We start from the raw sequence: 26,027 nt of genomic DNA, 5'->3' as shown, positions 1-26,027 counted from the left end.
TACCATATATGAGTCTATTTCTGAACTTTATTACATTCTACTGATTTATCTCTGAACCAATTTTACCCTGTTTTAATTGTAATAACTTTAAGTCTTGAAATTTAATAGTGTCAGTCTTTCAACTTTATAACTTATAGTTAGCCCTCTGTATCCATGGGTCCTCCATTATCCGGGCTTCCTGCTTGCTTCTGTCTGATCCTTGGTTCTGCATCCCTGGATTCAATCAGTTATGAACCATCTGTCAATCATTTAATATTGTAGTATTTACTATTGAAAGCGGACCCATGCAGTTCAAACTCAGATTGTTCAAGGGTCAACTATATTTGTTCCATCTTTTAAAGGTTCTAAACTTTATTCATGTCTATCATCCAAATTTAATTTTCATAATAACTGTCCCCTTCTTTTTAAGAGGAATAAATTGGCTCAGTCAATCCCAAAGAAAATTAACCCTGCATATTCATTGGAAGGACATGCTGAAGCTCTAACACTTTCACTGCCTGATGTGAAGATCTGACTCACTGGAAAAGACCCCAATGCTGGGAAAGATTGAAGGCAGGAGGAGAAGGAGACGATAGAGGATGAGATGGTTAGATAGCATCACCAACTCAATGGACATGAATTTGCGCAATCTCTGGGAGACAGTGGAGGACAGAGGAGCCTGGCGGGCTACAGTCCATGGGATCACAAAGAGTAGGACATGATTTAGCAACTGAAAAACAACAAAATTGGTTTAACGAAGTAAAATTTTCCCAACAGTTCCACAGCTTGGATTCAGGTCTGGCTGAGTCTCAGCAGGTTCCTATTCTGTCTGTACCATGAATCTTTAGGATTCAAAACCCCTCAGAAAATAATGCTACAGAACTGAATGACAATCAACTGCTTTTATGTCTCTTTGGTCACGGTGTTTGATTTGCTTTCTCCTATTCTGTTTTTCTTCTCATTGTATTTGATTTTGGGAATGTAATAGAATAAGTCATATATCCATGTTTAGAATGGTATAAACATTGCATGGTTTCAGATAAAATGGGTAATCACAGGTTCAGAGACAAAGAAATTGAATGGTGCAGGTAAACCATGGAACTGTTTACCTGTTTATTGTATGAGTTATTTACTGAGCATTTACAATGCATGTCCACAGAACTATGAGGCTATACTATGACTAAAACATGATCTGGGTTATAGATTACATTCTTCAAGTATCAAGAAGTCAGGGCTTTAATACATATATAAGTACGTATATAGTAACTCTTTTCAGTGTCCAACACATCGTAGGTATTAGTTAATACGTATTAATGAATTAATATAATTGTTCTAAAGTGTGGTCCAGAGTCCCCTTGGAGGGGGTCCCTGAGTCTCTTTCTGGTAGTTCATAAGATAAAACTATTTCAGTAATACTAAAACATTTTGCCTATGTTATGTTCATTCTCTTACAAGTATCCAGCAGTTTTCCAGAAACTATATGTGATGTCATTGCTCTGATGGCTAATGAAATGTGTATTTGTGGATTCTAAAAACTCTCAGTTTTAATTTCTGACACTGTAAATGTTGATGTATTACTATATAACTGACAAAACAATACCTTTTTAGGGTTCTGATCATTTTTAAGAATGCAAAGTCTTCTGAGACTAAAAAGTGTAGGGGTTGCTGAATTAAGAAACATCTTTCAAATTTAAGAGATGTGCTTGTTATGCTGGGGGTGGGAGAAAGGGGTGACAGAGAAATCAAAGATTTGTTTCCTTTTTTATAACTTTTAAATGAAATATCACATTATATTAATTTCAGGTATATGACATAATAATTTGATATATGTATATATTGCAAAATGATACCTACAAGTCATCTAACTAGGATCCATTACCACATCGCTACTTTTTCTTATGATGAAAAATGTTAAAATCTATTTTCTTAGCAATTTTCAAACATATACACAATTAGAAAGTATGATTACAAAGCATTCACTTACTAATTGTCTCTTAAACTGTTCTCAAATGATAAACCAACTATGCCTCACTTCCCATTCCCCAGCTCTATTTTATTATTATTTTAAGAATTTGCATAGGTGGTTCTATGGTATTAACACTATGTGATAAACTGTGATATCAATAAACATGAGTTGTTCCTATACTTTGTCCTCTACCCTAGTGTTTTGTTTTAGGTTAATAAAGTTGTATCTAAGCAGAGTGGAGAAATGCTTGGGTACCAAATAGTTCCCACATAACAATATTCTGATAAGCTAAACTTAAATGAATCTCAGTCATCCAGCATTTCTCAGGGCCTATTTGAAGGCTTTCAACATGATTGGAAATACACTGAGGAAAGCCATACTAAGGGATCTTTTCAACCGAATCCATTTAAAAAAGCAATGGGAGGATTTGTCAAATGCATATGTACTGGACTTGGATGAAACCACTTTGTCATTTTTCCATCTACACATTTTTCTCCTTAGTTATTTGTAGGTGAAAAACATTAAATTTGTCTTTAACATACTGTATGTGACTCTTTCCTATACAGTAGTGGGGAAGACAGACTATGTAATAAGAGGTACATCCTCTAGTAGGAATTGTTTTATTTAACCTTGTCTTTCCCAAACGTGCATTTTATGAAATCCTTTTTCTGTTCAAGTGGAAGATAGACAAGCATGTGGTGAACTCCAGATTTTCATTTGATTTTATTTATCTCCAAAATAAGTTTTGTCTCATTCAAAAAATTTTACAATTTGAAAATAATCTTTTGTTCAATTCTCAAAATTTGGTTCTGTTTTGGAAAGATTGGAAATTTGAAACATTTGACATTATGAATTATATCATAATTCATATCACGTAGGGTATGACTGGTTTTTTTAACATGACTAAAAACATCAAAATTAGCCAGATAAATCAATGGATATTTTTGCTGTCATTCACAAAGCTTGAGTTGTAAAGTTTGTCAGTTTTACTATAAAGAGAATGATGATAAAATCTGTTCTGAAAATTCTATACGAATAGAGAGGAAAATATATTAGTAACACCTCAAGGGGAAATACATAAATAGGTTACACATTTTAAAAACATCTTTTCAGTCAAAATTGAGCTAACCTTTGCTCAGGAGATAAGATAAGCAAGTAAGAAAACTATGCAAACAAAAACAAGTTGAAGGTCAACTTATGAATTGTGGAGGCTAGTTTTGCCCCAAGAGTTATCTATTGTAAATTCAGGGCTTGTTAAGCACAGGTCTAATATAAATGCCAGGATTTCACATTAAGGGATCCTTTGGGCCTCACTCTGGGGTGAACTTGAATTTGCCAAGTATTACCACAAAGAATGTTTGCAAAAATCTGTTCATCGGAAAATTGAACCCTTGAGAATCTCCATGAAGAAAATAAGTGTTCAGATGAGTTTAGGAACCACTGAATACTGGGAAATATGCCTCATGGAGTTTTGAACGCATGTTCATCCATCAAGGACTTTGCAAACCCTTCCAAAGGGTGTATTCTGATTTTATATAACCCAGCATGTCCCCAAGATTATAACAGAGTCCTCTTTGATGTAACTTAAAACCACACTTTCAGAAATATTAACCCAGGGTAAGAGTCTGCCTCTTGTGCCCACTCTCAACTAGGCGGCATGCAGGTGTCTCCCTCCAGACACTGCTCTGAACTGAGCTACCCGGGAGCACCGTTCATGCTTCATTCTACTGGGCTGGCCAATAAGTGCACTCCAGGTTTCCCATAAAATATGATGGAAAAACCCAAACAAAATTGTTGGGCAACCCAATGTTTCTCCTGCCTCTGCTTGCCTTTCTGAGACTCCACCACCATCACCGTCCCTATGGTCATTTCTGCCTTGATTTCTGGTACTATTGTTTACATTTAACACTAAAGTAATCCATGTAATGATTCACTACCTAGATGAAATGGATAAGAAATCACATCATTTTCTACTTGAAAAGAACCTAACTCAAACTGGAAAGGTTAGACCCAGTGCCTTTGTCCCTTGCCCCAAGTTGTACAATCATTGAAACATGTTATGGGGAAGTAGAATTGACCAAAAAGCTGTAGCCAGCAATGTGATGCATTTGGATTAGATTATGCTACCCTTAAAACAGAAAGTCAATTCCAACCCTGAGTGGCTTTAATTCCAAAATGGGCCAGGAAAGAAAAACAAAAAATGTCAACTGTGGTAGAAAAAAAAGATGATGTGTAATAGGAAGTCCATCACCAAAGTTGCCCTAATATGCATCATTTTGTTGATGGTAGTAGCAAAGCATATCAGTGACGTCTTCAGGCCAACATGATATCAACTCAAGAGTTTACACTGCCATTAGTCAGATGCCAAGTGAATTGCTTGCCATGGGCCTTCTGGCAATGCCTTGAATTTCCTTAGGTGACTGTTAGAGAAAGAATTGCTTGTGAATTCATTAATTCATTTCCCTATGACCTCAGAGAGAAGAGTTTTCACAGCTGCTGATTGTTATACTAGACATTCAGTTTTGATGGGTGTTTCCCACTTGGGATTTTATCAGTTGGTTTATGAGAAGCTTATCATCACTTCCTTGTCTTTATGTTTCTTTTTTGTTAAGGGCTCAGTTTAAAACACGCTCCCATTTATTTTCTGTGTCATAAAAATCAAAGTTTAACTAAACTGAAATGAAGAGAGGCCTGCTCCTCATCTTGTTGCTTCTTTGATGTTCCCATCCCTTTTCCATTTGCACCATTATGACTGATGATAAAATTCCATAAACACCTCTCTCACTGGGCTCCCTTTGGCTACTTACCATTTGTTCATTCCAGATGATGGCTATTACCATGATCATTATTATCATCTTCAACAAATAAGCATCAGGCACCCACCAGGGCCTGCCGCTAGAGGTAGATTGCTTCATAAAATCATGGAGATCACGTGCTATAATAGATGAAGCCCACAAATGGGATTTTGAAAAATACAAGCTTTGTTTATTGTCCTACTCATGATGTGTTGCCTGGAATTGTTCCAAACATGTAATTTCTTGAGGCTCTAGTTTCCACTTCTCGAAATGTAAATAATGTTCATGCCAGCCTCTTGTCTCTCCCTATGATTTTATGAGAAATCATACAACGAAGTAGAAACCGTTTTAGAAACAGTCACTGTATCAGCAGAAGATATTGGAGGATTATCTCTTTTGCTCTAATCCTCAACTACTGTTCACATTTTAACAGGCTTTCTTTGATTGTCATTACAGACCTCGGGAGCCCTGGCTTTCCATGCCAATATTACAAATAGAAAAGTGGAAAGTCCAGCCTAACAGCTGGTGCCTGGGGCTTGCATTTTGAAACATGACTCTTGTGAAAGCCTTGTTTTCCTCCTGATATAACTGGCTGGTTTGCTAAATTAACTAAATTAACTGCTTGTTTTGACAACAATAAAGCCTTAAATAGCTGAAGACAATAAAACCATATAGATGGGCTCATTTTTCTTTTTTTGGCATCACTATGGTTGTTTAAATGTGTGTCTTATGAGGGGTCTAAGTAAGTTTAGTCAATTCAACTTTTAAAAAAACATCAAACCGAGTTAAGGTGTTGAAGTGTTGATTAAATCACTTGCATTATAACTCAATATTTACTTCTAGCCCTCTACAAGCAGTCTTTGTCTGCCTGTCCCCTTCATGTTTGGGGGATTGCCTTTCTCCTTTCTTTCCTCTGCTTCCTCTTTTGTCCCTTCTTTTCAAGGACAATATTGATCCCTCATCCCCAGGCACTTCTCTCTGCATCTCATGACCACGTTAAACAAGGGCTGGAGTAGCTGCCCCATGCCACGGGTAGAGGCAGACTGAAGGAGAGAAGGCACACCTCACACTTACCCCTGCTCTCCTTCCCCAAACTTCTAAGGATAACTTTGGTCACCTGGAATTCTCAGACCCCTGTCACACTGTCTAGTCCTTTGCTGTGATCCTGTTTTACTCTACCTCAGGGCCCCTGTCCTGCCTTGATCATCTCACAAAATATTTAGGAGAAACCTGTTCAGGTTGTCCTCTGACATCTGCCTTTATTTTAGGCCACTGCACACAAAGCCTTCCTGTGAACCCTGCTGCAAGCCTCCATCTTGCCTCCTGAGTCGAGGTGTAAAAGGAGACATTTTTCAGCCTTTATTTCACTTAAAGTCCTGAGTATTGGACACTCAGTCAAACCACTCCTTCCTGGAAACTCTCCCCACTGGCTCTTGGCACAACTCCTCCTCATCTCCTGACCACACCTTTCCCGTCTCCTCCCTTCTCTTGCCCTCTCTCCCCTCCTCTGTTTTCCCCTCCGTAAGTCCTCTCCTCCTAGCTTCTCACCTGCAACCTTGCCCTGAGTGCTCTCACTCAAGATCTCCATGTTTGGTACGCTTCTTGCTCTAAGACTGAAGTCAGTCAGTGATTTAATTTAAAAAGTCTTAATTTAAAAAGATCAATCTTTCACGCAGCTGGGAGGAAGAAAAGCAAGTTGTCTCCCCTACTGCAGCAAAGATGGCCAGTGTCTCACTTAGTTATATAAATAAAAGGCAAGCAGCAATGTTTATCCTGGGCAATGTGCATAACAGCCTCTCTTTGGAGGGTTTAATCTGTGTTTGTGAAGTCTCAGAAACTCCTGCCCACTTCGATATGTGGAAGTCGAAGGAGGGGTTTGTTTATTCGCACAAGTAGCAGAGTTTTCTAGTGAGTGGAAGGCTGAGGACTTTCATCTATTTCCTGCAATACTAAAAAACTGAGACTCTGCTGGGGTGGCCTAGGTCAAGGACCAGGGTTGAGAAGGTACATTCTCCTGGAAGTGTATTGCCATTGGGGTGTGTCTCGGTCAGTGCCAGCTGCTGTAACAAATAGCATAGGCTCAGTAGCTTAAGCAACAAACTTTTATATCTCACCATTCTGGAGGCTGGAAGTCAAAGACTGGGGTGCCCTCAGACCCACTGTCTGCTGTACTGCTTCCTAGTTGGCAGATGGCCTTCTGTATCCTTAGGTGACAGCAGAAAGAGTGCCATGTCTTTTTTTTTTTTTTTTTTTAAGAGAATTAGTCTCATCATAAGGGCACTACCCTCGTGGCCTAGCCTAAGCTTAATTACCTCCCAATAGCCTCACCCCCAAAGATCATTGATCAAGGGTTAGGATTTCTACATGTAAACCTGGGAAAAACACAAACATTCACTCCACCAGAGTGGAGTAATCACTGGACTGGCCTCTGTCCTGAAGATAATGTGGATGATGATCTGGTTCCCAGAATTTATACCAGCTCAGCATTTCTATGCTGGGAGGAAGTAGGGTCAGATTGTAGCCCCAGAGAGATGACTACAGGAGCAGATGGAACACGCCACAACCTCAAAGACTCCAACTCACATATCATGAGCTACTCTTGACTGAGCATCTGCTGGATACTCCAGTCATCCTCCCTGGAGGACTCTATAGCACTGGGGCTGGGAGTTGGTCCAGTACCTGGGGTGGCATCTAGAGGAGAGGACTTGGGAGCAGGTGACTTGATCACAACACTTCAGATCTACACCTGAACACCCAAGGCTTTTTCATTCTAGGCCACGTGTCCTCACCATAAACAGAATGTCTCCACTGGAGAAAGACCTTCTTCAGTGTAGACAATGGCCTACTCATCAGAGAGAGCTCTTCTCTGTAGAAAGGGAGGGGAGGATATGTTAAAGAGCTATACATTTCTAAGGGAAACTAGGGCCAATTTTTTTTTTTTTTAATGTTTTTTGACTAACCACAACATGAAAAAGTGATCATCGTCTAAAGCAGTAACAGCAAATGGAAAGCCTCAGACTTACTTTTAGACCTACCTTTTGATCAATGAGTCATTAGCTCTCTGCTGATGGCCTGGGAGTAGCTGTTGTTTAGTCGCTTCAGTCATGTCTGACTCTTGTGACCCCTGGACTACAGCCCGCCAGGCTCCTTTGTCCTTGGGATTTTCCAGGCAAGATACTGGAGTGGGTTGCCATTTCCTTCTCTAGGGGAGCTTCCTGAACCAGGGATCAAACCAACCCACATCTCCCGCGTGGGCAGATTCTTTACCACTGAGCCACCTGGGAAGCCCTGGTCCAGAAGTAAGCCTAAGCAATACATCTCCATGTTGGTCTTACTTTCAGGGTTTTCAGGCTTCAGCTAAGGGCATCCAACTCAGTTACAGTTTATCTCAATGAGCCATGTGTAGTTAACAAGGGACTTCTCCTCTTGTTCCCCCATACTTAAACCTAGGCATTAGCAATTAAGAGCAAAGCAATTCTGGACATATTAAGGGAGAGAATGGGGACCCTTTTAAAGAGGTAAACTTCATTTCTTGCTACCTGGGCAAGGTATGAGTTCTAGTATTAATTCTCTGAATCTATAATTGCAACACACACTGTAAAAATCAAGTTATATTTGGGTCTGTGATACCACATGCTGAGTGTGCCTAGATACCTGATAGCTAGATCTGAGACTCAAAAACACCCCCAGTGGATTTCATCTTTACTCTCCCCCCCCACCCCGTTTCCCCTCAATTTCCTTTTTCTGAGGATGACGCCACTTAGATACTCAAGTCCCAATGTGGAAATATGATTGACTCCTTCTCTATCCTTGCCTTCACTTTATTTTGGCTATCAATCTTTTTCTCTCTTAAAATTCGGGAGCCCCACCTCCTATCATTCTATCTATCATCTATCTCTATGGAGTTGTACTTTTACCCACTGGATCTCTTCTCTGCAGACATGACTCCATACCATCCCTTCTTTACCCTGCTGCCATCTTAGTCTCTTGTGTAGAAGCCTTGAATGGTTCCTCGTTGTCTTCTGGATTACGTGCTCAGTCACTCTGTTGTGTTCAACTCTGTGTGACCCCATGGACTGCAGCACACCAGGCTCCTCTGTTCACGGAATTTTCCATGCAAGAAGACTGGAGTGGGTTGCCATTTCCTACTCCAGTCCTCTGGATTAGGTCTAGATAACTGAGCATGATAAACATTACCCACTCCATCCTGGCCAAATTCTCTTGGTCTCAATTCTCTTGGTCTCATTTATCTCCACTCTCCTCCCCCTAAAAATACTGAGAAATTTGCAATTTCCTCAAACCAGACCTGGGTCTCAAACCTCTGAGCCACATGGGTCCCCAGGCCTGGAATGGTCTTGTCTCACTCCTCCAATGCCTAATCTCTCTTCTTTCCTGGAAAATCAGTCCGCTCCCTTCTTTTGCTCTTGAGATACATGAGGTTGCCTCTCAGATCTTCCCCACAGCTCCTAGAGCACTTAACTCACCACACAACAACAGTTTTAATATCTCTCATTGTCAGTCTCCTACGGGCAGGACCACATTTTGCTCATCTCTGTGCCTCTAGCACCAAATAAGCATTCTATAGCTGTCACTCAATTCCTATTTGCTGAAGGAATGAATAAATAAATGAATGAATGCAGAAAGGGGAAGCCTGGAGGAAGTCCATGTGTTCTCAGTCGGGTCCTTACTTGTTACTAACAAACCTCAGAAGGCCTATTCACTTGAAGGATGAGAGGAGATCTGAGTATTAGAAGAGCAGACGAAAGGACTCAGTTGGAAATAGTCAATGAGAACCAGCACTTTGCTGTTCAATCCAAGTGTCATATCCAGACTACATTAATGTGATTTACCTAGGAGAGCCAGAAGAAATTAGATGAGGAGGTAATTTGTTAGTGACTGAGTACTAATTCCCACTCATTAGCTAAAAATTGCAAAATTCATTAAAGCAACTTGGTTGAAAACACAGTCACTAAAAGAGCAGAAGCTAATGATAGATTAAATAAAGATGTAAGAAACCTTGAGTTTTTATTATATCCATGCTCCCTATGGCTCAGCTACATTGAAAGTCTTAATTTTAATACATTAAAGAAAAATTCACTAATGATAATCCTACATGAGAATTAACAAGATGACCACAAATTTATATTTACACCTTAACAGTGACAGCAAAATATTTCACTGTACATCTGTTCTGTTTCATTTTCAATTTTTAGAGAATATGTAACATAGCTCCTATTTTACTTTTCAATTTAGTCTCATAGTTTCAGCCAAATACGTAGTATATGAATCATAAAAAGATACTAAGGTTTTAATATCTTGTAAAACTATTAATTATCATTCAATGTCACTTCCCTTTTGCCTGCTCCTTTTTATTCCTCCTTGCATTCTCTCAGCTCTTCTGAATTGCATTAATATACTTTTTATCATTTACCTTTGATTCTATGAGATACCCTTTATTGATTTTTATTAAAATTGAAGTTACCCGCCAAGTTAAGGGAAATTTCCAAGGTTAGAAACATATTTTTCTTACATGAGTTAAGAGAATCTTGAAATTCCAGGCCCCTTCTTGAGATAATCTGAATATTTCTAAAACTTTAAGCTACAAAAAAATCTAAGAGAACTGAATTATAAATCAGGACAGGGTGTCTAATCTTAAATCCATCTGCAATTCATTCTGGACTCTGTGCAGGTCACTATGGACTTTACGAAGAGAATTTTTACCAAGAGCTCAATCATGTCTTTACATTCATATACCACTGGGACATCTAAAGTTCAAAAACTGACCCACACGATGGAACCGGAATAAATGTTTTTCCAGTTTGCAGTTGTAATGGAAAGTGAAAAGCAGCTCATTCTGTTGAAGTCAGTTTTTAAATGTATAAGGAACTCTGTCTCAAAAATTCAGCTATTAGTAACATAAGTCCCCAAAGGGGGTATCTCCGTAGATTTCATCACAATGCTACTGGAGGAAAGGAACTCGCCCTTCAGTGGCACCAACTATACCTTAAGGAAATGAAAGGGGACTTTACTAACAAGAGAGGTGACATGACATCAAAAGCATCCATCCATTCATTTGTCTTACAAATGTGAAATCGATACTTCGTATATGGGAAAGGCCGTTTGTTGGAAACAAAAATCTACCAAGTCATGGTTCTTGACCTAAAGAGCACACAATTCCATCAGGGAGCATGAGGGGAACTGAATGAGTATAAGGGTAGGGTCAAATCATTAGAATAGAGAAAAAAAGACAGTAAAAATTGCTGTATTTGGCATATTAAAATTTCCAAAAGACAACTGAGTCCTTCCTGTGCCATGTTCTATTCTAAATGCTTTGTATGCTTTGACTCAATTAGTCCTCATAGTTCTCCCTGAAGGTAGTCAGTTACCACTCCAATTTATAAATTAGGAAACTGAACCTCAGAGAGGTTAAGGAGTTTGAGCAAAGTCACAAAATTAATGAATGGGGGAGTTAGTGTTTAATCATAGCAGTCTGCCTTAACATTGTGCTAATAATGGCTTACAACAGTGTTTGTCAGTGGGCATAACTGACAAATGATTCACATTGAGGATACATAAGGGATTCCTGGGCTTCCTGGGTGGCACTCGTGGTAAAGAGTCTGCCTGCCAATGCAGGAGACTTGGGTTCGATCCCTGGGTCTGGAAGATCATCCACTCCAGTATTCTTGCCTTTAGAATTCCTTGGACAGAGGAACCTGGCAGGGAGGGTACAGTCCATAGGGTTGCAAAGAGTTGGACACAACTGAAGCTATTTAGCACACACACACAAGGAATTCCTACAATCTGCAAGAGGCAGACATCCCAAATGGAGAAACAGGTAAACTGTAAGAGCAGAAATGTATCAGTTTGACCTAGGCCAGCAAAAGAGCATTCTACTAGATACTCAGTCTGGCAGTGTTAACTGAAATCAAGACTACATATATCCTCCAACAAGGTCATCCTACTTCTATGTACACATCTCTGAGAAACCTTCAAGTAGATACACAAGTTACATATTTAAGGTTGTTCACCACAGCTTTGTTGGGAAAGGCAAATGGCTAAATCAACCTAAATGGACATTGAAGGGAAAACATAAAAAGAAGCTATATGCCTATAAAGATTTATAGAACTCAAAAATAAATGAACTAGGTCCACTTATATATGTATAATAAATCTGAAACATGAATTTAAAAGATAATCAAAACAAAGTATTAGATGCATGTAAAATGATACACAGAGTACCTGTATGTAAGATGCCTAGATATCCATACGTAAATAAAACAATATGCAAGTGAAAGTGTGTCAGTGAGTTAAAAGAACATGTTAAATGAACAAAATGCTCAAATATCTATGAAAATCCTGAGTGATAAGCTCTCCTTAAGTATAATAAATTAATGATAGTAATGATAGTGACAGCTAATACTGATCAGTACTTCCCAGGTATTATTTCCAAGAATTTTTAAAGTATTAGCTCTCAAAAGTGAGTTATGTACTACTATTACTGTAATTTTACAAATGAGAAACCTGAGTCATAGAGAGGTAAGCATGTTTCTCCTGATCACAGGAATTTTAGATGTTGAATATGATGTTTGAATCCAGCAATCTGACTCTATATTCAATGCTCTTGCTATAGTTTTAATAATTATATTGTATCTCCAGACCAGTGATATGTGAGAAGTCTGAGAAAATGCTCAAAAATTAAAATAAGATTTATCAGCATCTACACAACATTTTGGAGTGGGGAAGGTATATCTGAGACTCAAGAATAAACTGTACATCCATAGGCATTTGAAAGATCATCAAGACAAAGACGGTGAACAGCTATTCTGTTCCCATTGACTCTCCCCTAGTATAAGCTGAATTCAACTGTGAAATGAGGGGTTTGAGTAAAACAGAAAGGGGAGATAGAGATAGATCATATTTTTGAGTTTCCACCATGTGCCAGTACATAAATGTACAGTAAGTACATTTGTATATATCATCACACTGCATCTTCTGAGGCAGGTATTACCAGTCTCATTTCATAGGTATGAATGCCCAGACACAGGAAGGATAGGTATCTTCCTACTACCACACACTGAGGAGCTGTAGAAGGAACTCATCTAACTCCAAGGCAAATGATCTTCCACATGACATCATCTCTTTAAAAAGTTAAGTGGTCCTCCCACCTCGTGATCTATTTATTCAGTGTTTCTCCAGCTAGCAATGTACCAATTACTCCCATCAATTCACCTTATAGAATTAGTATCATTACCAGAGACAGCAGGACTCATGACTATGTTCTGAATCATATAATTGATACTTTTCATTTTCCAACGCAGACACTGAGTGTCTTGGTCATCGGACAATTTGGGGTGTCTATTTGAGGTTGGAAGAGTTTCCAGTGGCATATGGAATTTCTCATTCTTTTGACAAGATTTTAAATTTGCTTTTAAATGACTGAATTTCCATTTATTCTTATTTCTGCTTTTCCACAGGTCTAAAAATGAGTGGGTTTTTAAACAGTGACACGTAATGCAAGGCTTCACCTTCCATTTCTGGATTCCTTCCTTTTGACCAAAAGCTGTCTTTTTGAATCTGAACAAATGTGGATTTTATTTCTCTAATCTGTCTCAGCATACAAAGCAAGTATCATTTATGATACCAGAGGGGATCAGGTGAGGAAAGGAAATGGTTATGGCTACTTCTCCATGCTTATCAAAGCCCACTAGAGTTTCTTGCAGCTTTGTAAATGCAGCATAACCAAAAAGCAAAGGGGCTATGAAGTCAGGAAAACCTGAGTGTGAATCCCAAATCCTCCATTTACAATCAATGTGACTTTAGTCAGATTATTCTCCAAGCTGGATTTTTACGACTTTAAGATGGACATCGTAATACTTACCTTTGTGGGTAACTTACGGGATTCTAGAAAAGATATGCTTACAGTTAACTGGGATATACATTCTAAATGAATGGTCCTCATTGTCACTGTGTTAGCATCCAGAATTTTTAAACTAAGTTGTCATTTCCTTCTCCAGATGATCTTCCCCACCCAGGGAGCGAACCTGTGTCTCTCGCATTGGCAGGCAGATAGTCTGATTCTTTACAACTGGACCTCTTGGGAAATCCCTAAAGGTACCTTAGGGTCATACTAGTGACATCTGGACATTTTACAAGACAGTAAGCTTAAGCCAGAGGGCAAAGGATCTTGTCTGAGGTCACACAACCAGCTTGCAACTCAGCTGGGACTGGGACATAATCTTTGGACTATGTTCTATGCTGAGTTCTTTTTGATGTTTCTCAGACTTTCGCAGTGTTTCTAGGCTTTCAACAGCCTGTTTTCCTCTGGGTTTCTAACTCTTTTTTTCACACAAACATTTTTATTCCACTAGTGATGGATTTTTTTTTTTTTTCCTAGTAGCCTCCACCATGAGACCCATTTGGAATCTGAAATACATTTGGAAAACCTCAGAGTTTACTCTTTCTTGGTCTGTTTCTGTCATATGTGAATATACACATGGTATTTGGAGGTTTTAAAAAAAAAGTTCTTAGGGGTTATGTTTAATTTCTTCACTACCTTGACATCTTCATACTTTGTAGTTAATTTATCATAAGCATGGTAATGTTGAAGGAAATTTCTTCTGAGTGTACAAGCAGCTGAAAAATCGTTGCAAGGAGTCACAGCAGTAATAAGACTATTGCTGAGTCTGAGTTTATTAGAAAGCAAAATAAACAGCAAGCTGCATGCTGACTTCATCTTCATTAAACATTCATACTGGAAATGCTTACCTTGTCTACAGCCAAGATGTTATCCTTTGCAGAAGAAGGGGAAAAAAAAAAAAAGAAAAACCCAATCACTAAGCCAATATACTGGTAAGTGTTCCAAGGTTTTGGGAAAACAGTGTTACATAAAATCTTCAAGTAAGTTAGCCTAAGCAGTTTGGGCTACAAATAATTTCCACCATCTTGGGGCAGGGCACGGTGAGGAAGGCATCTGGAGGGGAGAGTGAATTGACTGGCATCCTAGCATGCAGAGAAATGTAAATAAAAATAGAAGGGGCCTTTATGCCACTGCCATCATAGTCTGTGAGTTACTCAGCCTAATATGTTAAGAGGATTAGCACTAAAGCTGTGTGAACTTTGAAATAGCCCAATGAAGCTTATGCGCTTGCCAACTTAAATCGGCCCCCAGCAAGACCTCTCTGGTCATTGGGAATCTGGCGGCCTGAGCATTCTGCTGCAACCTTCAAAGCAAGATGCAGCCCCCTGGGTGTTGGAACAGTAGCCTCTCTTTGTATTCAAGGTGGAGGAGAAGGCAAGGGGAGCTGGAAGGCAAAGAGACTCGGGTTACCAAGGAGGCCATGATGGAAGCCAAAGTCTAAAATATTTCTTGTGCACGCTTCCCCAAATTAAATTTAACCAAATCACTTAAAAACAAAATCACCCTCCAGAGGCTGCATCCTGCTTATGCCTTAAAGTGTCAAAAGAAAAGCCTTTTCTCTACCCATTAAAACTAGAGGCAGCTTCAGTGGGCAATGAATGTCTCTCCCCTATAGAAATAACCACACCCATGCTGTGGGTTCACATGGAAAACAAGTCTGGGAAAGGATAGGGAAGTGTGTTGAAGTGTTAGACACTCAGTCGTATCCAACTGTTTGCGACCCCATGAACTGTAGCTCACCAGGCTCCTCTGGAATGCAATTCTCCAGGCAAGAATACTGAAGTGGGTTGCCATTTCCTTCCCCAGGGGATCATCACGACCCAGGGATTGAACCCAGGTCTCCCACATTGCAGGTGGATTCTTTACTACTTGAGCCATCTGGGAAGCCTACAGTAAAATGGTTTTTCTCCTAAGAAGCCCCTGAAACCATTTTTACACTGCTGCTGCTGCTAAGTCGCTTCAGTCGTGTCCGACTCTGTGCGACCCCAGAGACGGCAGCCCACCAGGCTCCCCCGTCCCTGGGATTCTCCAGGCAAGAACACTGGAGTGGGTTGCCATTTCTTTCTCCAATGCATGAAAGGAAAAGTGAAAGTGAAGTCGCTCAGTCGTGTCAGACTCTTAGCGAACCTATGGCCTGTAGCCTGCCAGGCTCCTCTGTCCATGGGATTTTCCAGGCAGGAATACTGGAGTGGGCTGCCATTGCCTTCTCCATTCCAACCTAGTAAAGATGGAGTATATCACTGACTACAGAGGCAGGCTGAAAAATCTTCCCATTACAAGCTGATCATTACATAGTCTGAACATGCTGAATGTCCAGGAAATAGGTCATATGCGTTTGTCTGGGCATTTCAGTGTACCCCAAGTGTGTCTGAGAATTCAAAGGCATAGTTGCAGGATCAACCTAAAACATATACTCCCAGCAAACACAGACCTATAAAAAAATTCTTTAAGGCATGCAGCCTCCAGATACAGATTTCGTGGGGACTTTTGCCTGGGATGCCAATGGTTTTTGGAAGGCATTTACATGAAATGCATCATTCAGGAAGCAGCTGGGAAGCCTATTCCTATGACTCTCCTGGGTGTCCTTTGAAGCTCTTGCTTCTGTTTCAAGGATATCAAATGATGGGAACACTTCTTTGTCTCCAAGAAGGGGAAAAACCTGGGAGGGTGGCTCCCAGGTTTAAACCTGAGCCAGTTCTATGTCATCATCACAAAAGACAAGCTGAGAACAGTCAGTCCAGTCAAAGACATTTTAGAGAATCAATAAAAGTTGACAATAAAAAAGAAGGTTCCTGAATTCAGATGTTGTTTTCTACAAAGTGAGGGTGATCTAGATCATTTTAAGACAGAAAGCAAGAGGCAGGGGGAGAAAGGCAAGTGCTACTTGATAGCTTTGCAGTGTTATCTGGAAACGAGACTGTGTTTAGATTTCATTCTGGCTCTTCGCCACGGCCAACGGGTTTGCGTAATAACTCTGTCATGTTCTCTTTCTCCCATCCTGTGTCCACTGCCATGAGGTGAATTCAAGAGGAAACCAAGAACTGGTCTGACAAAATAGAAAATCAGTTGTAGAAGCAATGAATTTTTTAGCGGAAAATATATTGTATTTTTAACAAACCGTGACTTCTCCACTGAAGGAGATGTAATGCAAGATCAACTGCATGGGATGAAATGCTTTTGTTCACCACAGATGTATTTTCATTTACAATTACGTCATGCAAAGAGCATGGCTGGGGCCCCATTCCAGACAGGCTGGAACACCCAGCAAGCAATATGTGTGACTGCTGTTCACGCAGTTGTTAACTCTCCTTTGGGGACTTTCTTGCAAGACTTTTTTTTTTTTTAATGTAAACCAAAATTAACAAAGAGATCAAATGTACTCAGTATTGCTCAGGGGTTGTTGGAAGTCTGTGCAAAAACCTCAAAATATAATTCTGAAAAAAAAAAGTTAGCTGGAAAATAAATTGCCAATTTTTATAGCTATTAAAATTCAACTGTCCAGATTTCCCTAGATTTGAATGAGGAGTCCACTTCTCAAGAAAGTAGGCTGACTGATCAGGCGATTCTGTGTTTCTGGCATTAGGGTGAGATATCAAATCTGTCTCTTGATTTTGGCCTCCACTCTGTTCTGGGGCTCATGACCTGACTCAAAGTGCTTAAAAGGTCCAAGAGAGCCATTCTTCCCTTTAACCCAAGCTTGTAGCTTTGGCCCAGATCCAACAACAAGCTTCTCTGAGTTCAGCAGGAAAGTGAGGATTCCATAAGACCTTTAACTCTGAGAGACTGACCACATAAAGAAACAGTGGCCAGGCCATATATCAAAATAGAACTCTGACCCAGGCCCGGCAGCAGCCTGCCCAGGAAACTAACCCTTTATAATCATCAGCCCTGGAAATCAGGGCTACTATAAATCAACCATGCAGGAAGTCAGACTGCTACCTGTAGTAACAACTAAGGAGGCCAAACAATAACTTTTCTAATAATCAGCCCCAAATTCCAAGCATTAATTAATGCTGACAGCTTCCCCAATTTTTGACCCTGCTTCCTAGTTAGGACAAAAGAGAAAACCAAATATGTAACCCTAACCAATCACATAGGACATTCCACTTCTAGTTAACCTGTCAACAAAAGATTCTCTTTGTGATTCTCAGATTTTAGAGACTAGCCATATCGTTGTGATCTATACACTTGGAAAGCAGAGGAAAAAATCATACATTTAGGATTTGAGTAGTCCATCGGCATCCAACCAGAAACAGAAAAACCACTCCATATTTCAAACAGAGCAATGTTGAGAAATGACCCTGGTTATAGAGGAGCTGGAATTTCTGAGGCTGATGCGAGTGGTGTTGGAAGAGGGAAAGAGAGAATCGTTGCTCATCTAGGATCAGGAAACCACTACTGCTCCTGGACAGACTCCTGTGAACCCACACTGACTGCTACTTTGATGGAACCACATTAGTCCTAAGTGGAAAAACTGGAGCTGCATTCCTTTTAGACAGCTGGCAAAGACGGCTTGGTAAACAGTTTGCAGTCTTCCAATCCCAGCATGAAGAGAAAGCAAGTGTGGAACTGAGAGAACAGATACTACCAAGGCACAGGTAAGAAACATGTTTTGGCCTAAACTGTATCATTAGCCCAAACCAACAGTAAGATAAAAGTCAAGCCCACAATGTTAGGTTGCCATGACCTTGAATGCCCCTATGAGGGAATGAGTGGCAGAGCCAGGCCCCCACCTCCCTGTCTCTGATGTTCTAGGCTGGGGATGGGCTGAGTGTGGGGTGAAGAATGGCAGGGCATGGAGAGACAGTGACATTTGCACAGATTCTGAGGCAATTACAGGGGGGATTTATGAGAGGAGAGCTATGTTCCTCCTGTACATAGTAAGTTCTGACACTCCACTCTGTTTCTGACTCACCCTAGCTCTTGAAAGACAGTTTTTACAGCTCTCTACAATAGCTATTCACAACACAGCCACTGGAAGATGCATTCCTCCAGAGGGGACCAGGGCCAGAATGTGTAGAATTATATTCTGGGACCACCAGTGGAAGTTGATGAGGATGCATAATAAAGAAACCTTTTCTCTCTTTTCCAGCCCGTTGATTTATTTCACTCGACTACTCTGTGCGTGCTGCCATCATTTCAAACACAGGGGATACAGCAGAGAAGAAATTCCTGCCCTCAAACTGTTTACATTCATCAGGGAGAAGATAGACAATCAGGTGATTAAAAGGTGGTAGGTATCTTCATGAAAAAAAATAATAATAATAATAAATCAGAGCAGGAAAGGGGGCAAGGCAGTACAAAGGCAGACTTTGCCATTTTAATTAGGTGGATGGGATGGGCTTCGTCAAAGAGGTAACATTTGAGCAAAGTTGTCAAGACACTGAGGAATCACATGAACACCAGGGGAAGATCTACTTTCAGCAGATGAAACTGCAAATGCAAAGGCCTTGAGGCAAAACAAGAAAACATGATTGTGTTTAGCAAAGCATTCAGGTGGCTAGAAGAGAAAAGTGGCAGTGAGGTCAGACAGAACAAACATCACATCACAGAGGGCCCTGAAAAGTGAAAGTGTTAGTTGCTCAGTTGTGTCTGACTCTCTGTGACCCCATAGACTGTAGCCCGCCAGGCTCCTCTGTCCATGGAATTCTCCAGGCAAGAATACTGGAGTGGGTAGTCATTCCCTTCTCCAGGGGAATCTTCCCAACCCGACCCAGGGATTAAACCCACGTCTCCTGCATTGCAGGCAGATTCTTTAACCTCTGAGCTGCCAGGGAAGCCCCTGGCAACCATTGCAAAGATCTCTTCGTCAGAAAGAGACGGCAAGGCACTGGAGGGCTTGGAGCAAAAGAGTGACGAGATGTGATTTTGAGAGCTTCATGGGATCTCTGTGGAAGCCATGTAAATGGGCAAAGGCAGTGGTGAGGGTGGAGACAGGGAGGCCAGTTTGGGCACTCGCAACACATGCAAGACGCCTGGCAGTGGTGGTTGTGGAGATATTGACAAGTAAATAGTTTGTTCACATAAATAGACATAGGAAATTATTCAAGCTAGACAGAATTATATCTGCCAACACTCCACTGGAAATCCATTCTAAATATATACTCTTGATGTTAGCAGAATCACCTTTAGACCTATGTATTATAGCAAAATTCACTATATATTTTCAGCCTCTATGCCCAAACTGCTTCATTTTGGCAGAAAATATGTTGCTCTTGGATCATAATTAATAGGACAGATAACTAAATGCATTTTGCATCGAGCACCTCTCCTTTTATTTGCTTATGGTGCTTTTGCCAAATGAGGACATTTTTAACAGAAAATGACTATGACTATTTCCATTCAGCTGTATGGTTAGCTCCTATATATGAAAATAAAACATGATGACAAAAAGCTACAATAAAATCAATAATGCTTGAAAATGTTGTATTTTATAAGCACAACAGCCACTCCACTTGACTGAAAAGTAATTGCAGATGCACAAAACCAAATACTTATCATTCACTGACCGCATGTAAGGTGCATAAGACTTTACAGACCCCTTGTCTTTGTCGTGGAAGTAACCTCTGAAGAAGAGTGACAGCCAAGTCAGTCTTGTGATACACTAAATTCATTCAGGAGTCATTTAAAAAATGGAGGTCACTTATCAGAGGGGACAGATAGGAAAAGCAAGAATTCAGAATAGAAATAAATAATACATGGATTAGCCAAAGCTAAGCACCATGGATTACATGGGTGGTGGCTGTGGACTTCAGTGTCCCTTGAAATTCAAGGAATGAGCTATCTCATCCCCAAGGTGGTGGATAAAGGCGATCATTCCCTTCATCAAATTGTGGGCTCTACATCATAATGACTATAAAACGAAGCTTACCTTAAACGTCACTAGTTTCTGATCACACAGCCAACCAAAACCTTTGGTCAATTAGCAACCTCCAGGAGCTAATAACATAATTTAAAACTTAATTCCCTTGGTAAGCAAAACTGCAATTGTTTTGTTAGACATTATATTCTTTGGGAAGAACTAAATCATACCTCTTAGAATATTTTTTATGTTAGATTTAGAACTAATCTATATATGAGATATTTTAGGTACTGATAATGTATAAGAGGATTTGACATATTAGGCTGTCCTAATGCAAAGAGCCGACTCATTGGAAAAGACCCTGATGCTGGGAAAGATTGAGGATAGGAGTAGAAGGGGAAGGCCGAGGATGAGATGGTTGGTTGGCATCACCGACTCAATGGACATGAGTTTGAGCAAACTCTGGGAGACAATGAAGGACAGGGAAGCCTGGCATTTTGCAGCTCATGGGGCTGCAAAGAGTCAGACATGACTTAACAACTGAACAACAATGCAAAATAAATCATGATTTTGATTAAAGGATCAATTTGGACATGATATTAACCAAAAGTCTTATAAATCTGCACATAACATAGGGACATTTAAGACACTGGTCCTCAAACCTTCCCACCCTTCAGAATCCCCCAGAGAGCTTACCAGGCCAGTTTCTCATTCAGTAGATCTGGAGTGGAATCTGGGAATTTGCATTTCTAACAAATTCTCAGGTGACGCTGACACTGCTGGCCCAGGGACCACACTTTGAGAAACACTCCTCTTAACAAATTTACCTTATGAATAAAGTGAATCTTATCAGACATAGGTATTACTTGAGTTTGGGAAACTTTATTAATCTGATTAAAAAGAAAGTCAATAATATTAAACCTATAAACACAGTTTAAATTATTAAAAGGTTAATGATCTAAGTCTGCAAATGGTACCAAACATTAACAAAAGGTCCCAAAAAACATACCCTTTATTGAATAAGATTTAGAAGCTTATGGAAAAAGTCAGGTTTTACTTGAGCTTTATTCAACTAAATATTAATATTTAAAACCAATGTGACCCTTGAATCATCTTTTTTGTGCACAAGACTCACTCTTGAGGGAAAAAAAAAAATCCATCATTGACAGTCATCACTTCATTTCCCAAAGCTTCCAAGCCCATGGATGGGGAAACTTTGGCACAGAGGACAGACTAAACATTCACTTTTCCTAAATCATTTCATGCCTCTTCAAGAGGCAAGCCACCTTCAGAGGTCTTCCTCCTCTGCTCAGAGTCAGAGCCTGCCTTGAAGCCAGTGGGCTGAACAGAGTCCACATCTTGATCAACTTTGCCTGCCACAGGAATGAATCTCCTGCAAACACTCTGGGAGCTTCTCTCTTGACTCCCCTGCTACCTGTCATCATCTTCATACACTGTCAGAGGACACCACAGAAAGAAGAATGGCGTGTCAAGATCAATCTTCCTCCAGAGACACTCCTTGAAGTCATGTTGAATAGCCGAGCTTTTGGAAGCCTTTTCTTCTGAGACCAATTATCTCCCTGCTACAATGGATTCAGCCTTCACCAGCTTGGCTTCTGGCCCCAGCTGTTTTCTGCAAGGGCAGATGTATTTTGACTCACAGATGTGATTGTTTAAATTAACTAAGTATTCCATGTTTTTAAAAAGGGACATTTATTAGCCTTCAGAGAAGACTGTCCTTGGTTCACTTTCCAGGCTAAAATTGCTGTCCCTCATCTCTTTTAGACTTAAAAGTATTAATACATCACAAATAAAAACACAATGAAAGAACCTAAAGCTACCGTCTAGTGCAAGGAAAGAGATAAAGTTAGTGGAAGTCCTAGATTCCTATAGATGTCCATACCCCATTTGAAGCCCAAAGCTATCGAATGCTGAGTGTCAGTCATTGGTTAAGGCCAGATCCACACTAAGGCACCCTTAGAGTTTAAGTATGTTTTATTTGGGTCACAAACAATCCTTATTACCTTTGAATCTTAATTTTCAGATCTAATCTTAAGTATAAATTTATAGAAAGCTGTCGGTTAAAAAAAAATTATGGTCAATTTCCTTTGGACTTCAAGACATTGAAATACATGCAACCAGTTTTAGCAAACACTCTATGTTAAAAATCATGTTGTGTTATTACAGGAGACATGGGCTATGAAAATGTTGTGTGGTGAGATGCTTAAAATTCAGGCATGGCCTTGCCTAAGCCTGTTTTCTCATTAAAAAGAAAAACAAGAAAGAAAACATTACCTAACTAGTGTCTGTTTGGTTGATGATGCCCAAAAAACCTTACCTATAATGTTTTTTAACCTAAACGCCTATCAGTCAGAAAACTGTGTAATCACTTTGGTGGAATTATATGTGGTCATTAAAAACAGTTTTGTAAAACAATGTAATATTTAAAATATAAAATGATTAAACTATAAATGATATAACTAAGCCATTTATAAAACAGTATCTAGTGAAACTCTACCAAATTATTAATAAACTACTGTGGAACTATGGCCTTTTCAAAATTATCCTTTCTATTTTATGTTTTGGAGGCATTTTCATCTCATCAGTAGAGACCAAATGAACAAATTGAATAAGCAGAAATGTTTAAACTGTGAGTGAAATTGCATTAGCATATTGAACTCTATTATAAACTACAACTGTTTGACAACTGTTATGACACACAAAGGTTGTATCTTGCACCCCCATATACATCACAATCACAATTAAAACTGTATCTAAATTATTGCTTACCTTGAAGATATTTTCAATTAACCTTTGTAGCAGATGGAGTGGTTATTATTTCTTTTCATTTGACAGGTGAGAAAGTTGGCAACAGGCACACTCAGCTTCTTAATTATGAAGCTACTATGGACACCAGTAACCTCATGGATTGTGCTCACTGGGCACCCTGTTGACCTTGCTCAATATACACTTACAGCTGATTTGTGCTGCTGTACGGCAGAAACCAACAAACGTTGTAAAGCAATTGTCCCCCATTTAAAAAGAAAAATAAATACACTTTAAAAAAGATTAGGGAACTTCTCATTGAACTAAGTGAGTGCCAGCCTCTCTGATGTGTATCTCCATCTACAGATGGGAACAGAGACATCTTCCCTCAACATCTCCCACAGTTATGAGAGACCCAAACAACATACTGCAAGTGGAAACTTTTCAGTAAGTAAATTTAAGGTATTTTCTTGTATTCTTTTTAAACAATGTTAAAATCTCCAAAACTAACTGGGGATAACCCCATGCTTCATGCTGTAAGGAAGGGAAGTGCTTCTTAGCAGGTGCCCCCTAAATATTAATTCCTCTTTCTTTACTGTCCTCAAGTAAGAGAATGTTACTAAAGCTGTAGTTCTATAGAATTTTGGAGTTTTCAGAGGTCATTGACTCCACCTCATCACAGCATCTCTGATAACGGTATGCAGCCTCTGCCTGAGCACTTCAATTGAAGGAGAAACAGTACCTCATGGGGCACTAGTCCAGTGGCATTCCATTTACATGTGTATTTCACTGAGCTCCATCAGAAAGGAAGTAGCAGCTATATATTTGTTTTTAATCTTAGGAGAATCATAATCAAATACTGTTTAGGCATTTATTTTATTTTATTTTATTTTTTTCCTTTTCAACTTTCTTCTGCTGTGCCTGGATTGTTCATCTGAATGTCTAATGAGGTCTCAATTTTCCTGGGTTTTCCTTGAGCACTGTTGCACAGCAGGCAAGAATTTTCATTTTTAAAATTTCATAACATCAACATAATCCTACATCATAAAATGGACTGAAAACAAATTAGCTTAGGGGTTAGTTGTGCAGTATGGGTAGCAATTTGCAAATATTTTGCCTTGAACCTCAGAACTGGACCTGTAATGAACAGAACCCCTGAAAGCAGTGATGGGAGTGAGTCATTCTTTGAACACTCCAACTGTATACCATGTGGTAAGAAAATTTTAAACCTTGCAAGAACTACCACACCTTGTTCAGTGGGAAAACTTCTCTTGCTTATATCTATTGAGACACAGAAGTATGTTGAAATTTAAATACAAAAAATGTACAATTTTGCCCATCTTTACTCAGCTCAGGCACACCTAGCACTGTGACTGCTTTTTGGTCAGCAATGAAGAGTAGGATAGCAAAGAAAACAAGTTGTGTGGCTCCAATCGTCAACTGGCCCCAGTGTCTTATCTCAGAGGACAATAGTTGTGAGACAGCCCAGAAAATTCATCTTGCCCGCTGCCATGGCCCAAGGGTCTACCAATGTCAAGTGTGCATTAATAATCATAAGGAAGTTTTCTTGTAAAGAAAAGCTGCATAGCTTAGAAAATACCTTAATTGGGCTCAAACTGTTCTTTTTCAATTGTGATGGTGTTGAAATCCATCAGCTCTTCTTATTTACTCAAGCTTTAGGTCACTCACGGTAGGAGGTACCCAGCCTAAAGAACGTTTTGTTCTCTTAGTTGACCCCCAGAGTAAAGGAGGATTCTGTTGCTTGGAAAGTCAGCAGTCTCCCCCAGAGTGAGAAGACTTATGTGGCTACTAAAAGAATCTCATTTTAATTAGAGATCATTGGGTATCATTAGCTATGCCTGCGTGCTAAGTTGCTTCAGTTGTGTCTGACTCTTTGCCATGCTATGGAATGTAGCCCACCGGGCTGCTCTGTCCAGGAGATCCTCCAGACAAGAATACTGAGGTGGGTTGCCATGCCCTCTTCCAGGGTATCTTCCTAACCCAGGAATAGAACCCACATCTCCTGCATTGGCAGGTGGGTTCTTTACCACTAGCACCACCTGGGAAGCCCCCAGCCACCCCCAAAATCCCCAAGCCCTGCTTCCTCTAAACTCTTTCCTAAGACTTGCAAGAGGCAAGTTACCCACATAGTTACCCACTGAGTTTCGTGGTGAGTTCTGGCTGACACAGCTATTTCCTTTTCTCAGCAGCCAGTTGAAGCCTGTCACAGTGCAAAACTAAAGGTTGCTATTGTGCTCGGAATACCGATGAGGCACCTGCATGCCATTTGTGGCTCGATTGCTCTGGCTGCCTCCTACTTGTTCCTGTCCTCCACCAAGGGACATGGAAGGAGGGAGGCACGGATGTGGCCAGTGAGGCACATTAACACTGTTTCTATTTATTCATCATGCAATTTTACAAAGATATGATTTTTTAAATACTAATGTCAAGGCTGTGAGCAGGAGGCTGGGCATCTTTGAGTGACGACAAAAAGGCTGACTCAAGGGTCAGAACAACTATCCTGTGAGCCGTGGGGAGGTCCAGGAAAGGTTAAGGAGCTTACGGAGTTCAACAACGTTCCCAAGCAGTATCCGTGCTCCGTTTCTTCATTTTCCTGGGCAGTTAATCAACATAAAAGTGGAAGGCTCAAAACTGTGACCCTGCCAAAGCCAGGGTGGTAAGTGAAGAAGGTGACCAGGGCAGGAGCCAAAGGATGGCAGACGCAGGCCGAGAGAGGGTGGGCTGACACAAGATGAAGAGGAGAGAAGCAGCGACACTAAATGCCTAGGTCAGCAAACTCCT

This window comes from Cervus canadensis, chromosome 23 (assembly GCF_019320065.1).
Source record: "Cervus canadensis isolate Bull #8, Minnesota chromosome 23, ASM1932006v1, whole genome shotgun sequence".
Classification (NCBI taxonomy): Eukaryota; Metazoa; Chordata; class Mammalia; order Artiodactyla; family Cervidae; genus Cervus; species Cervus canadensis.
The sequence above is the reverse complement of the archived record's forward strand: the minus strand, read 5'-3'. Positions refer to the sequence as shown.